The sequence below is a fragment of the Xyrauchen texanus genome, chromosome 32 (assembly GCF_025860055.1).
Source record: "Xyrauchen texanus isolate HMW12.3.18 chromosome 32, RBS_HiC_50CHRs, whole genome shotgun sequence".
Lineage (NCBI taxonomy): Eukaryota > Metazoa > Chordata > Actinopteri > Cypriniformes > Catostomidae > Xyrauchen > Xyrauchen texanus.
This window is the reverse complement of record NC_068307.1, coordinates 27,498,155-27,512,374: the sequence shown is the minus strand read 5'-3', so window position 1 is coordinate 27,512,374 and position 14,220 is coordinate 27,498,155. Positions and strand designations below refer to the sequence as shown.

Here is a 14,220-nt window from a genome sequence, read left to right as displayed (position 1 = left end):
GTTTGTTTTTAAAGTCTACATTAGAGACATGCTGGGACCGGATTTCTCCCTTAATAATTCCTAAAAAGCGGACATCTCTGTTATCAATGAAACTGACTGCACAATGAATCTTTCATTATATCGATTTGCCAGTATGCAGAATTCAGCACTGAACAAAAAGTCCATTTTGAGCGGTGAGGAGATTCCATCTTAAATGCTTCTGATTGGCCATTGCGTTCAAGAAATCAACACATATGTCTGTGATTTGGCTACATTGTTAAACGCTGCAAACATGTTATACATAGAAACAATTTACAGGCCAGGGTCTATCTATTTTGTTTTAGTTGTTCTTGTTGCTTTTGTGCAACAGATGAATGACAATTTATTTGTTTTGAGATGTTCAATTTATAGAGTTCTATTTTGCGGGAGTCCCGCGAATCGTTTTATTCTCCCGCAACCAGCACACACACGAGTGCATTACCGCCCGCGCCCGCACTCGGCCATCAGATCCCGCGCCGCACTCTGTTGTGTTGGGTCCCGCGGGAGTGCATGTCTCTAGTCTACATGTGCATACACAACTTTTAAAAACGCTTCGTTGACAGATTTAAGTTGAAGTTATAAATGAAAGTCCATTTTATTGTCGCCGAATGGGCCAATAAATTACATCTGCACCATTAGCAATTAACACTATTAACTAGTACACAAGCTGTAATAGCTGAAAAAAGAAGGTATGACTGCAACAACAACTCCAAAAACTCACTGTAATAAAGCCTACTACTTACCCAGCTGGCTCGTCGTTTTGAGTTCGCAGAGTCACAGGATGTTTCCTTTTAAGATGCTCGTTCATAGCAGTTGTGCTGCCATGGTATGACATTTCCGCTTTGCATAGTGAACAAAGCACCTTTCTGTTCGGCTGTAGTTTAAAGTATTCCCATACTTTGGATGATCGTGGTCTGGCTTTATGTGATAAAGCCAGATTGTCATTTTCACCATGAGCTGGAGCAGAAGCCGCCATTACTCGATATTTAAACGTAAATAATGAATGTGACGCGTCGACGCATTTCATGCGTGTCGACGTATTTTCATAGTCGACGTAATCGATTACGTCGACGCGTCGTTGCGGCCCTAGACTGATACTAAACAGTACTCAATGTTTCCCACAGGGTTTGAGAGACTATGGGGGGTGGACCGTTAACCCTCTAGGGGTGTCCGGGGCATGCTCCCCCGTATGAAACTTTTGTACATTTTAAAGTTAATTACTTCCATCTGGTGCACTTTTAGAGCAAAATTAAGAGGCTAGCGTTGTGTTCTTGTATACAATTTTGTGCTTTTAAAGCTGCAGTAGAAAAGTTGTTGTGAGAAACAGTACCCCAAATTCATGCAGGCATGAAAACTCCTCACCTTTCGGTGAAATTTGCCATTTTGAAACCAAAATGGGTCACCTGCGTGATTTGTGCAGATCCGATGAGAAAATAATCTGGGGGTCGTGGCCAGCTATATCTGCGTAGTTATTATAAACTTCGCAACTTTAGGCTCTGCCTAACCAATCATCACTCCTAATGCCGAAACCTGACAGCCAATCCGAGTCGGAGTAGGGCAGGTTTTTTTTTTTTTCAAAGTCTGCTACACCGTGAGTCTGACAACTGGACACACTGCCGAACGAACTGCACTTTGGAAAGCAAGCCTGAGGTAAGTAAGTTAGCTTACAGTGTTATCTGTCCTGTCAGATACAGTGATGTTGCCAATTTCATTATTTAACCCACTGTTATTAACCAATAATTTTAGCAAAGCTAATTGTTAATTTATGTAGACGAGTGGCAGCAACCTGGATGTAATGTAGGCTAATGTCAACAACAGGATAAAACGTGTCGGTATCTTTCTCGTTGCACGTTATCTATACAACATGTAAGCTAATGCAAGCTCCTGTCTGCTAGCTTTTACAGAAATGAGCCTGACCTCTGTTTACATGTTGAATACGATGCTGATAAATTAATAATTCACTTTTTACATTTTAAACGATCATGGCCAGAAAGATACAGATTTCAATTTAATAATTGTATTGTACCGTATTGGTCCAAATATAAGACGATGTTTTTTCCCCTTATAATATGTCTGAAAAAGCACTCGTCACAGCCACATGCACACAGAACACGGCTCCAAATACTGTTCTGTATGCACCCGGTGCAGAAATGCCCGCGGATACGGTTCTGTGCACTCGTATTACATACACGTATTTATTTGAATGTATTCTTTATTTGGTCAGCCATTGACAGATACTAAACATACAGTACTGATAATTATTTAGCTATTTATTCTATCCCAATAGGTTATTTCTCGAATTTGTTGACATTGTATAATAATAATGTCAAATATTCTTTGATAAAAAATATTTGTTTAAGAAAGCAGCCTTCTGAGTACCTTTGCATAGTCATATCGGTGCACATTCCACATAGAAATGGCCTGTTTCCATCCCAGCTCAAACATGTATTATATCGGCCACCATATCGGTAATCTGTGAATTTTCCCACTCTAAAATTGGTATCAATCTAAAAAATTCCACATCAGTCGGGCTCTAGTATCCTTCCCTGGGTAAGAAATTTCAGAATGTACTCTAATGAGCTCCGTGTATTTTGGAAATATATACAGTATCTCATAAAAGTGAGTACACCCCTCACATTTTTGTAAATATTTGATTATATCTTTTCATGTGACAACACCGAAGAAATGACACTCTGCTACAATTTAAAGTAGTGAGTGTACAGCTTGTATAACAGTGTAAATTTGCTGTCCCCTCAAAATTACTCGACACACAGCCATTAATGTCTAAACCGCTGGCAACAAAAGTGAGTACACCCCTAAGTGAAAATGTCCAAATTCAATGTGATTAATAAAAGACATAAAGATGGTCTTTGTGCACTTCAGAATGGATGGGCTGTTCTCTGCATGTGCGGGAGTCGTGTGTTTTTATCGCTTTTAGAGCAGATCACATGCTTACTGAATATTCAAGCATTCGTGCAATTCCAAACTTTAGTAACCTCTACAAATAATTCTACAAATCTACAAAGGCTGCACAGTATGCAACAGAAAAGTAGTGGACAACAATGCTTTGGCAGTGTCGAGAAGGTAACTCCCCCGGCAGCCTAAGTTAGTTAGTTACGTTAATTTTATTTGTATAGCGCTTTTCACAACACACATCGTTTCAAAGCAGCTTTACAGAAGATCAGGCATTAACAGACGATAAAACTGTAATGTCTATAATGTTGATGAATCATCATTGTGTAATTAGATAAAATACGATTGTTAATCGTGTTTAAAAATAAGTAATTAAATAATAATTGTATTAATAACCCCAGTGAGCAAGCTGAAAGCGACCGTGGCAAGGAACACAAAACTCCATAAGATGTTGATTAATGGAGAAAAATAACCTTGGGAGAAACCAGACTCATTGTGGGGGCCAGTTCCCCTCTGGCTAACATCATGAATATAATATAAATATTACATATGTATAGTTAAAGTCATGGTTTAAAATTATCAAATTAAGTAAGTGTTAAGGGTCAGTGTTTAAACATCGATTATTTTTTTAAATGTAAGATTAATGACCAATGTCTTTTGAAGTTCATCCTGGATTAACTGCAGAAGTTCATATACAGTGGGTACGGAAAGTATTCAGACCGCCTTAAATTTTTCACTCTTTGTTACATTGCAGCCATTTGCTAAAATCATTTAAGTTCATTTTTTTTCCTCATTATTGTACACACAGCACCCCATATTGACAGAAAAACACAGAATTGTTGACATTTTTGCACATTTATTAAAAAAGAAAAACTGAAATATCACATGGTCCTAAGTATTCAGACCCTTTGCTGTGACACTCATATATTTAACTCAGGTGCTGTCCATTTCTTCTGATCATCCTTGAGATGGTGCTACACCTTCAATTGAGTCCAGCTGTGTTTGATTATACTGATTGGATTTGATTAGGAAAGCCACACACCTGTCTATATAAGACCTTACAGCTCACAGTGCATGTCAGAGCAAATGAGAATCATGAGGTCAAAGGAACTGCCTGAAGAGCTCAGAGACAGAATTGTGGCAAGGCACAGATCTGGCCAAGGTTACAAACAAATTTCTGCTGCCCTTAAGGTTCATAAGAGCACAGTGGCCTCCATAATCCTTAAATGGAAGACGTTTGGGATGACCAGAACCCTTCCTAGAGCTGGCCGTCTGGCCAAACTGAGCTATCGGGGGAGAAGAGCCTTGGTGAGAGAGGTAAAGAAGAACCCAAAGATCACTGTGGCTGAGCTCCAGAGATGCAGTTGGGAGATGGGAGAAAGTTGTAGTAAGTCAACCATCACTGCAGCCATCCGCCAGTTGGGGCTTTATGGCAGAGTGGCCCGACGGGAGCCTCTCCTCAGTGCAAGACACATGAAAGCCTGCATGGAGTTTGCTAAAAAACATCTGAAGGACTCCAAGATGGTGATAAATAAGATTCTCTGGTCTGATGAGACCAAGATAGAACTTTTTGGCCTTAATTCTAAGCGGTATGTGTGGAGAAAACCAGGCACTGCTCATCACCTGTCCAATACGGTCTCAACAGTGAGGCATGGTGGTGGCAGCATCATGCTGTGGGGGTGTTTTTCAGCTGCAGGGACAGGACCGACTGGTTGCAATCGAGGGAAAGATGAATGCGGCCAAGTACAGGGATATCCTGGACAAAAACCTTCTCCAGAGTGCTCTGGACCTCAGACTGGGCCGAAGGTTCACCTTCCAGCAAGACAATGACCCTAAGCACTAAAATAACGAAGGAGTGTCTTCACAACAACTCCGTAACTGTTCTTGAATGGCCCAGCCAGAGCCCTGACTTAAACCCAATTGAGCATCTCTGGAGAGACCTGAAAATGGCTGTCCACCAATGTTTACCATCCAACCTGACAGAACTGGAGAGGATCTGCAAGGAGGAACGGCAGAGGATACCCAAATCAAGATGTGAAAAACTTGTTGCATCTTTCCCAAAAAGACTCATGGCTGTATTAGATCAAAAGGGTGCTTCTACTAAATGCTGAACAAAGGGTCTGAATACTTTGGACCATGTGATATTTCAATCTTTCTTTTTTAATAAATGTGCAAAAATGTCAACAATTCTGTGTTTTTCTGTCAATATGGGGTGCTGTGTGTACAATAATGAGGAAACAAAATGAACTTAAATGATTTTAGCAAATGGCTGCAATATAACAAAGAGTGAAAAATTTAAGGGGGTCTGAATACTTTCCGTACCCACTGTAGATGCAGTTGTCCTTGTTAATTGGCTGATGAAGGCAAGATCGTAGTCCATCAATAGACCGAGGTGATGCAGGCAGAGGTCAGGGATGTGAAACGCAGTTCAATCTGGCCGGTAATTTTGGTGAGGTTCGGTGTGGTCCATCCTAAATCCAAGGTTCAGACAATGGCATATGAAGTATCCCATGTCTTAAGGTTGGAGTTGGCATAAGTTCATCCTCCTGAAGTCCATCATAATAGACTGAAGTGATGTTTGGCTGGCACCGACTGCATTTAGTCATCATCATTCAGCGACACGTAGCAGTGGAGTCCAACACGAAGCAGGAATGTTGCTGGATCCAGCCGGTTCTGGTGACCTCAGGATAGGAGTCCCGAGGTTGAGAGAGGGAAACAAATAAAATAATATAAGCATAGATGCCATTCAATTTATTGCGTAGTTATAAATCATGATCAATGTTTCTGGTTCTGGCAGACCTAACTAAAGCAGCCTAATTGCGGGTTCGAGGATAAATTAGGCGTATGCCTGGCTAAATAGATGAGTCTTTAGGAGTGTTTGTGGCGTAGTGGGCTAAAGCACATAACTGTTAATCAGAAGGTGGCTGGTTCGATCCCCATGTTCACCACCATTGTGTCCTTGAGCAAGGCACTTAACTCCAGGTTGCTCTGGGGGGATTTTCCCTGTAATAAGTGCACTAAGTCGCTTTGGATAAAAGCGTCTGCCAAATGCATAAATGTAAATGTCTTTTAGTCTAGATTAAACTGAGGGAGTGTGTCTGCATCTTGAACAGTGTTAGGGAGACTATTCCATAGTTTAGGAGCCAAATATGAAAAGGATCTACCTCCTTTTGTGGATTTTGATATTCTAGGAACTATTACCAGGCCAGAATTTTGCGATCGTAATGAACGTGATGGAATATAGCGTGGTATAAGGTCGCTTAAGTACTGTGGAGTTAGACCATTCAAAGCTTTGTACGTAAAAAAGGTGAAAGTGGAGCTTGATAGAAAAATAAAGAATCAAACATTGATTTGTTTGTATGGACTTACAGAGCTGAGAAATTCTTCTAAAAATCTTTGTTTGTGTTCAGCTGAAGAGAGGATCTGGGATGGCTTGAGTGTGAGTAAATGATGAGAGAAATATAATTTTTGGATGAACTGTTCCTTTAACACAAGAAAGAAAATTGCAGGTTAATCTGTCAGGAAACTTGAAAACAACTCTCAGCCAATGCCCAGAATTTGAGTCCAGCTGTGTTTGATTATACTGATTGGATTTGATTAGGAAAGCCACACACCTGTCTATATAATGAGATGGGGGGGGGGGGGGTGTTTGGAAAAAAGTTTTTTGCAATTCCGTTTGGTGGTGCAGAATTTGCTTACAGTAGCTTATGATAAAATTAAGATGGAAACATTGACCGACTTTAAACATGTTCTCTCATGGGATGTTCAACTGTTTTTGTAAAAACTACAACACAAGAGAACAATACTGTTCAACTGTTTTTGTCTCGTGAGAGTCTCATTTGCTGTTACTAAGGTTGGGTTTCGAGTTGGATTTAGTAGTAGGGTTAGGTTTAGGGGTGGGGTCTGTGTAGGATTTCTGGTAGACTCTAAATAAACACAAAAACACAGTGTGAAAATTCAATGCGGCTCTTGCGAGACTTTAGGTAACTGGAGATTACCTTCTAGACACGACCCAGCACTTCCTCAATATACTTCACTGGGTCCCATTGTAATAATTTAGTAACATACAATATTCAACTGGATTTTCCAAAATAAGTGGAGTAGTTTTTGCACACCTTGTTCATTTTACAAAAAAACTAAAATAGTTTCAGTAAAAAATATATGAAAGTAAATAATGCTTTTTTTTATTATTATTAAACTACTATGTATCATTGTATATTAAATATAAAAGTGCATATCAATGGCAATGAATAGCTTTCATTCTCCCTTGTGTTCATTTAGTGCAAAACTGTAGGGAAACATGCATTTATTATTTTGAAATAGATTTTTATTTAATGCCTTTTAAAATATTGAATTGAATATTGAATGATGTGCAGAGATTCTGACTACGTTAACCGCTCCAAATCGGTCTCTTATGAGGCTCCATTTCAGTTAGGATGCTGCCTATGAAGGCACGAGACAGTTCACTATGTTTTGGAACACACCCCTAGTATTTTATTATGTTCAATATCTTATTGTCGCCATCGTTAGTGTGTTGATCAGTCATATGACCTTTCAAAATGTATGCATCCAAAGCACATGACCTTTCACCACGGTCGCATTGAAACAATAGCCACTCTTACCTTTGTAATAACTACAGAGATCAAAATCGGTACATTTAAATGACAGATGTCAGTATTTATAGTAAAAACGATGAATAGTGCAACAGAAAACGTCTCTGGTTACATGTGTAACCCTTGTTCCCTGAAAAAAGTGGAACGAGATGCTGTGCTTTGCTAAGCGCTTTTGTGAATGATCCTGCATTGTGACCAGCTGTGAATATGTGTGTAACACATCAATGAACATTGACCGGAATTTATAGCCTCGGCTGGTGAAATCATTAGACAAACTTCTTGGGGACCAGGAAGTATCTGCTGTAATAGCCTGACTCTTTCTCTGGAAGGAGAACACGTTCATGGCCCCTTTGACCAAGAGATTTTGCAGTAGACGTGTCTGCTCCGGTTTCACGGTAGTGGGAACCACGCCGTTGAAACGCGGAGGGCGGCGAGCGAATTGAATTCAGTAGCCTCTTTCTACTTTGTTCAGAACCCACGTAGAAATGCCTGGCAGAAGTTTCCACGCTGCCAGGTTTTCTGAGATGGGTATCAATTTCGACACTTCCTGTTTAGGGGATGTCGAGTGTTCTGCGTCCTGGATAAAGGCAGGAAGCAACGGTACACCCAACTCTTTGTTGGAAGCCTCTGTCACCCGAAACACCAAAGGCGGCAGGAGTGAAGAGGTTTCGTGAGGGTATCGGGAGGGCCGAAGTGGAAGTGCCCCGTCCCGAGAGGAACCACCCCCACAAGGCTGGGTACAATACCGTCAGGGTTTCTTTCTTTTAGAAATCACGACCCTGCGGTCCTGCTTCGGGGGCTGCTGAGGGTGACGAGCCTGTCCCCAGTCTTTACGAGGGGGAGCACGACTCGCCATGCACTGCCTAGCAGAGTCGGGGCGGGACGGGGTGGCCGACGACCCCGCCCCCCCTGAGTGCGGCGAGGAAAAAACTGCCCGAAGGCTTCCTCGTGGCTTTTTGCCTCCTGGACATATTCATGGCCTCTCCGAAGAGACCGGAAGGCGAAACCGAGGCATCGAGTGGGAACAATCTGTCCTTATCCATGATGACCGAAAGGTTAAGACATAAATGCCTCTCCGTGCTGACTTATGCGGACATAGACCAATGGCACGGGCTGTCTGCTTGGTCGCAAGGAGAGATAAATCTGTGGCCCGACGAAGTTCAGAAAAGGCTTCTTCGTTGAGCGTTGCACCCGCACTCAGGTCTTTCAGTAGGTCAGCCTGGTACGCCTGTAACACGGCCATGGTGTGCAGCGCAGCACCAGTCTGAACTGCCGCTTGATAAGCCCTCCCCATTAGCATGGAGGTAGTCCTGCATGGCTTAGTTGGGAGAGCGGGTTTCTTTAGTGATGATGCTGAACCCGGTGAGAGAGAGCCCGCAAGCGTCTCTTCGACCGGCGGCATCATTGAATACCCCCTGTCTCAGCACCCACGATAGTTGAGTATAAAGACGTCGAGGGTACGTGAACACGGGAAGTATATGGGTTCCTCCATGAGTGAGAAAGCTCGTCATGGAGGTCATCAAAGAAAGGAAGGGAGTAATATAGCGTTCCCTTTTTCTTTTTTTAAATTATTATATTAATTATAATCTAGTCTAGCTGCAGTCTGGCCACAGCCCGAGTAACCACCTCGAGTAATTTCTCAGCCGCTTTATTATTATGCGTGAAATGTACAGGGGTTCAGCGCCCCCTCGTCAAACGAGGCGCTGAGGCGCGCTTCAGATTACGAGAAGGATCAGCTGGGTCTGACTGAGGAGCGAGGGATAGGGACGGACCCGTCTCTCGCTCCTCAGCCAGATATATGCGAGAGCCCCACGATGAAAGAGTGGGCGCTGACTCCCGGAAGTAAGCGAGGTGAGCGCGAAGCATTTCGCTCAAAAGTAGGTCGCAATGCGCGCACTCGCCCTGCCCCAACGCAAGAGCAGCATGCTCTTCCCCCAAACAAACAAAACAAAATTGATGCGTGTCCCTGACAGTCATAGAACGTTGACAGGGAAACACGCATCGGTTGTTTTGCTTCTCCGACATTATTCCACCTTTTTCTTTTCTATTTTATATATATATATATATATATATATAAGAGGGAAAGGAGAAAAGGTTTACTTGCTCACTGCCTAACGAATTCTAAATCCTAGCAGAGGAACGAAAGTTTCTGACAGGCTCGTGAGACACACAGCACAGTTTGCTCTGAAGAAAACGGATCTGACGACACGCTGATGACGCCTCTATTTATAGCCTGGCCACAGGTGCATCTAATGATCTCACCAGCCGAGGCTATAAATTCCAGTCAATGTTCATTGACGTGTTACACACACATTCACAGCTGGTCACAATGCAGGATTGTTCCCAAAAGCACTTAGCAAAGCGCAGCATCATAGTGAAGCTTTTTGTAAACGGAACACCTGTAACAAATTGCTGTGTTAAACAATCTCCTCATCGTTTGTTAGCTGTCTCTGTGAACTATGCTTTAATAGTAATACTTTACTGCAAAAGTTAATGGCAATTAGTCGGTGTGCAGCACACATTTCTTGACGGCCAATCAATGTGGCTCTTGAGAGACAAATAGAGAAAAGTTATCATGTGTAGGGCACTGTGTGGACATTTGCTGTGGGCATGTCTAAAGCTGCACAGCCTTTTCTGTATTAGCAGCTACAGTCTTTGCCAAAAACAATGATGTCATCGTTGTTGCCATGGAGCACGAACGAGCCGAAACATGTCAGTCGGGAAAATAGGCCGCTGCTTGTGAGTACCTCATGAGCTCGTCTTTATCATTTGTTCTCTTTATACTAAAGTCAAGTGAATGTTTTGTGAATGTGTGTGACTTATTTATGAGGTTTTAGTATAGGAGACGACACCTGGTGGGGTTATTTTTTGGTGTCTTTATTTATCATTTTCACTCTGTAAATAATTTGGTGCAGAAATGTGACATTCAGGTCTGTTTAATAAATGGATCTTATAAAAATAAAGTTTCTTAGGCTTCGTTAACCTCAACCCAAGTGGAAAGTCCCATTGGCGAGAGTGTGCCAGGTTGTAATTTTCCGGCTACACTCCTACACAGATTGCCTGTGCCTGCACTGAGTACAGTCAGTACAGTACAGTATCTCATATGGGCAGTATTTGCAAGAATCTTGCAATACATGCATATTGTTCTTATGCTTTACAATATGGCAGATTGTTGTATTGCATCAAAATGTTTGTATGATGTTACTTTCAAATTCTATGTTTCATACCAATCTTGTGCTTAAAATAACTTGAATGCCATACATTTTTTCAAATAAGATAAGAATCTTGCTTTATCAGCTCTGCTCTGATGGGGTCGTAAAATAACTAATACTCAAGCTTTCTCAAAAAAGAGAGAAACATGAAAGGGGACTTGATGTTATTAACATGATGTGATTGTTATTATGATATGAAAATCACGAACAAAGGAGTTACCTAAACTGCATTTGATATTGATGCTTTTTGATATTTTTACTGATGTCTAGAGATAAGGATGGATGATATGATACTTATTTAAAAAATTTATAGAAATGCAGCCTAATGATGGCAAAAAAGATATACATACAATTCTGGAATTACATTTTATTTTACACAATTATTTCACAACAAATATATATATATATACAGTTGTAACCCAGGTTACCAATAAGTGTTGGCAGGGACAGAATAAACTTAGAGTTAAATGAAACATTTTGACACAGCACATATAAGTTGTAAAAGGATTTATTAATGATATAAAAGTGAAAAACATAAATATGAATATTATAAAATTGTTCAATAATTATTACCTTCTTTTGGAAGGCCTCCAATTAGATCGCGCTTTGAGTGACGTCATGTGAGCTTCCGCTATCGCGGGACTTTGGAAAGTAGTGCGTACTAGATTTTCCTTTTTCCTCCGTGAATCTGATGAGAGCAGATGGTTGTTGCTGCTCCTGGAGACTTTAAGCTCTAAATCCAGCGAAAACTGATGTAAGAGTTGTTTAATTTGTCTATATATTATCATCATATGACTGATTTAGAGTTAAGTGACAGTTAAATGTAGTAAGAGATCTGATTATGCTCGTAGTGTGTCCGACCTCGTGTTAATGACGCAATAATGGTGCGCTAGCTTAATGCTAATATTCCATGTGCCTATATATATTTCTAACGAAGGATTCAGAGAGAAGCCGTGTGTGTGAGATTGACGTTTTGGAACATTGTCATCTGGAATTTTCCTGTTCTCCAGATGCACATTGTATGCGAGTTCCTTGGTGAGTCAATATAGTGCATTTATTTTTCTATACCGTGTGGTTTTATACGGTCCATTCAAGGTCATATTAAGTGTGTTACACTAAAGCATTGGTTATTTAATGCAGTATTAGTAAAAGATACAGTTGAGTGTAAATTGAAAACTGTAAGTAGGTCATTTTGGTGAAATTGAATGAAGAGTGATTTTGTGTTAAAAAACATATCACAAGCAAGTATGCAAGAAAATGTATTTATTGCAGTTTCATAAATGAATATTGTTGATGTGTTTACAAGAAGTTGTGTAAAACTGGAAGTGATTTTAATGAAACGAGATGCTAATTGATATTTTGGTCTTGTGTTTCAAGGCCAGGTTTTTTTTTGTTTTTGTTTTTTTTGTTTTTCTTTGTGTTTTATTTCCATGTGAATGCTGGAACATCCGTCTGAGTGCGATCCATCCTGTGGTATTCGAGTGAACTGCGAGTCAATCCTGGAATGTGAACCGTCTCAACTCCTCTTTGGATGTCTTACAGTGGAGTTGGACTGGCGAGCCACCCAAGAACGAAATCTTGTTTTCCTGTGAAAAGAGAAACGGAAACTGAATTGTTCACCTTTGAATGGTAGGACAGAACTGTGCATTTTCTAATCGTTTCATCAGGAAGATGATTCCAGAACTGAACTGAACAGTTCATGGACTGTCTGAACTGTTTGAACTGTTGAACTGTTGAACTGAATTAATGAACTGATTGGGTTCATTGCAGAGAAATTTGATTCTGGATCATTTGAAGTGTTTTAAGTGAAGTGAGCGCAATTGTGTATTGGTTGTTTTGTTTATTTTATTTCATTTGAATCTGGGTGAAATCCTATGGTGAAGATTTACAGTGAAGAAAAGAAAAGTGAATTAGAGGGTTAACTAGAAATTGATTTCACTAATTGTTCTTATTAGTGGTTTGTGAAACTAGGAATTTGAACAAAGAATTATTTCTAAAGAAGAGGAAGGGACAAAATTAATAATTCTGAATTAGTTTAACTTTTCATGCATTAAATCTCTTTGTTATATTGGTCTACATAAAATCACAATTTGTTAACTTACCTGTTGGTCTGAGTGTTCACTGCTGCTGCATCATCTCTGTCCTCGAGCGAATCTAAATCTTCTGAGCCACTGGTCCATTAGTGAGTTTGATGTAGTGAACTTGTCATTGGGTGCGGGTTCAGGTTACACAGTGCATCCGGAAAGTATTCATAGCGCTTCAGTTTTTCCACATTTTGTTATGTTACAGCCTTATTCCAAAATGGATTAAATTCATTATTTTCCTCAAAATTCTTTAATATAATAATGACAACTTGAAAGAACCTTTTTAGAAATCTTTGCAAATTTATTAAAAATAAAATACGAAAAAAGTCACATGTACATAAGTATTCACAGCCTTTGCTCAATACTTTGTTGAAGCACCTTTGGCACCAATTACAGCCTCAAGTCTTTTTGTGTATGATGCTACAAGCTTGGCACACCTATTTTTGGGCAGTAATTCTCCCTTTCTTCTTTGCAGGACCTCTCAAGCTCCATCAGGTTTGATGGGGAGAGTCGGTGCACAGTCTTTTTAAGTAGGGATACACCGAAATGAAAATTCTGGGCCGAAACCGAAACTTTTTACCTATTTAAAAAAAAAAAGTAACACCAAAATTGGGCAAAAAATATATTAAAACTATATTAAATATTATTCTTCTTTCAGTTCTGTAAAAATCTAATTATACAGATTTTATTAACAAGTATCCAAATAATGTAAAGTTTTAGAAAACTATTATATGCAAAACAACAGTCAAGTAATGAACTTAGCTAACATCTTTCAAAAAGTTTAAATATGCAACAGTAATTTTAATTAAAACAAAAGGCAGAACACAGAATGGCAGAGGACCTCTATTCCACTGATCTATATATAACTATAATATATAATTATATATATAGATCAGTGCTCTATTCTGTTTATGTAAACGTATGTACACTTTAAGTGAACATTATTGTGCAAAACAACAGTGCAAAACAGCAGTAATTGAACTAAATCCAAACTCAACTGTAAACGACAGATGTATCCTCAAGTGAAGAACAAGTGTAATGTAATTGCTATACACATCAAATTGGACCGCTTTCTACTTAAGTACAAGTGACAGGTTTCTCTTCAAGAACAAAAGTTGCTAAACTTTCTGACAGTCTCTCCTGTTCAGAAAGCTCATCAAGAACATGAGATGCTGCACTGAACAGTCTCTCACTCTCTGTGCTGGTGCTTGGGCAGATAAATACCTGTGCAATCAGCGCAAGCAAAGGAAAGCGGTCTTTGTTTATGCGACCGTAGTCAAGGGGATTGTCGCTTCTGGCAATGGGTAGTTCAGCTAGATACATCTCAAGTTGTGGTGTAGCTGCGCTAGTTGTGGCACTTCCCTTTCCTAGAATATCTTG

At 40.1% G+C, this 14,220-nt stretch overlaps 1 protein-coding gene across 6 annotated transcripts in view; it reads left to right on the top strand.

Annotated features, from left to right (window-relative positions):
- Positions 1 to 14,220, top strand: part of LOC127625702 (transcription cofactor vestigial-like protein 4) — a 180,905-nt gene that overhangs the window by 18,928 nt on the left and 147,757 nt on the right. The window contains exons 1-2 of one of the 6 annotated variants that reach the window (XM_052101054.1): positions 11,643 to 11,791; positions 12,134 to 12,385. The exons of 3 other annotated variants lie outside the window; for them this stretch is intronic. The gene's annotated coding sequence lies outside the window, so the exon portion shown is untranslated. Of the gene's footprint in view, positions 1 to 10,206; positions 10,284 to 11,642; positions 11,792 to 12,133; positions 12,386 to 14,220 lie in introns of those variants that run through there. 2 more of the 6 variants (XM_052101053.1, XM_052101055.1) reach the window with 2 other exon arrangements.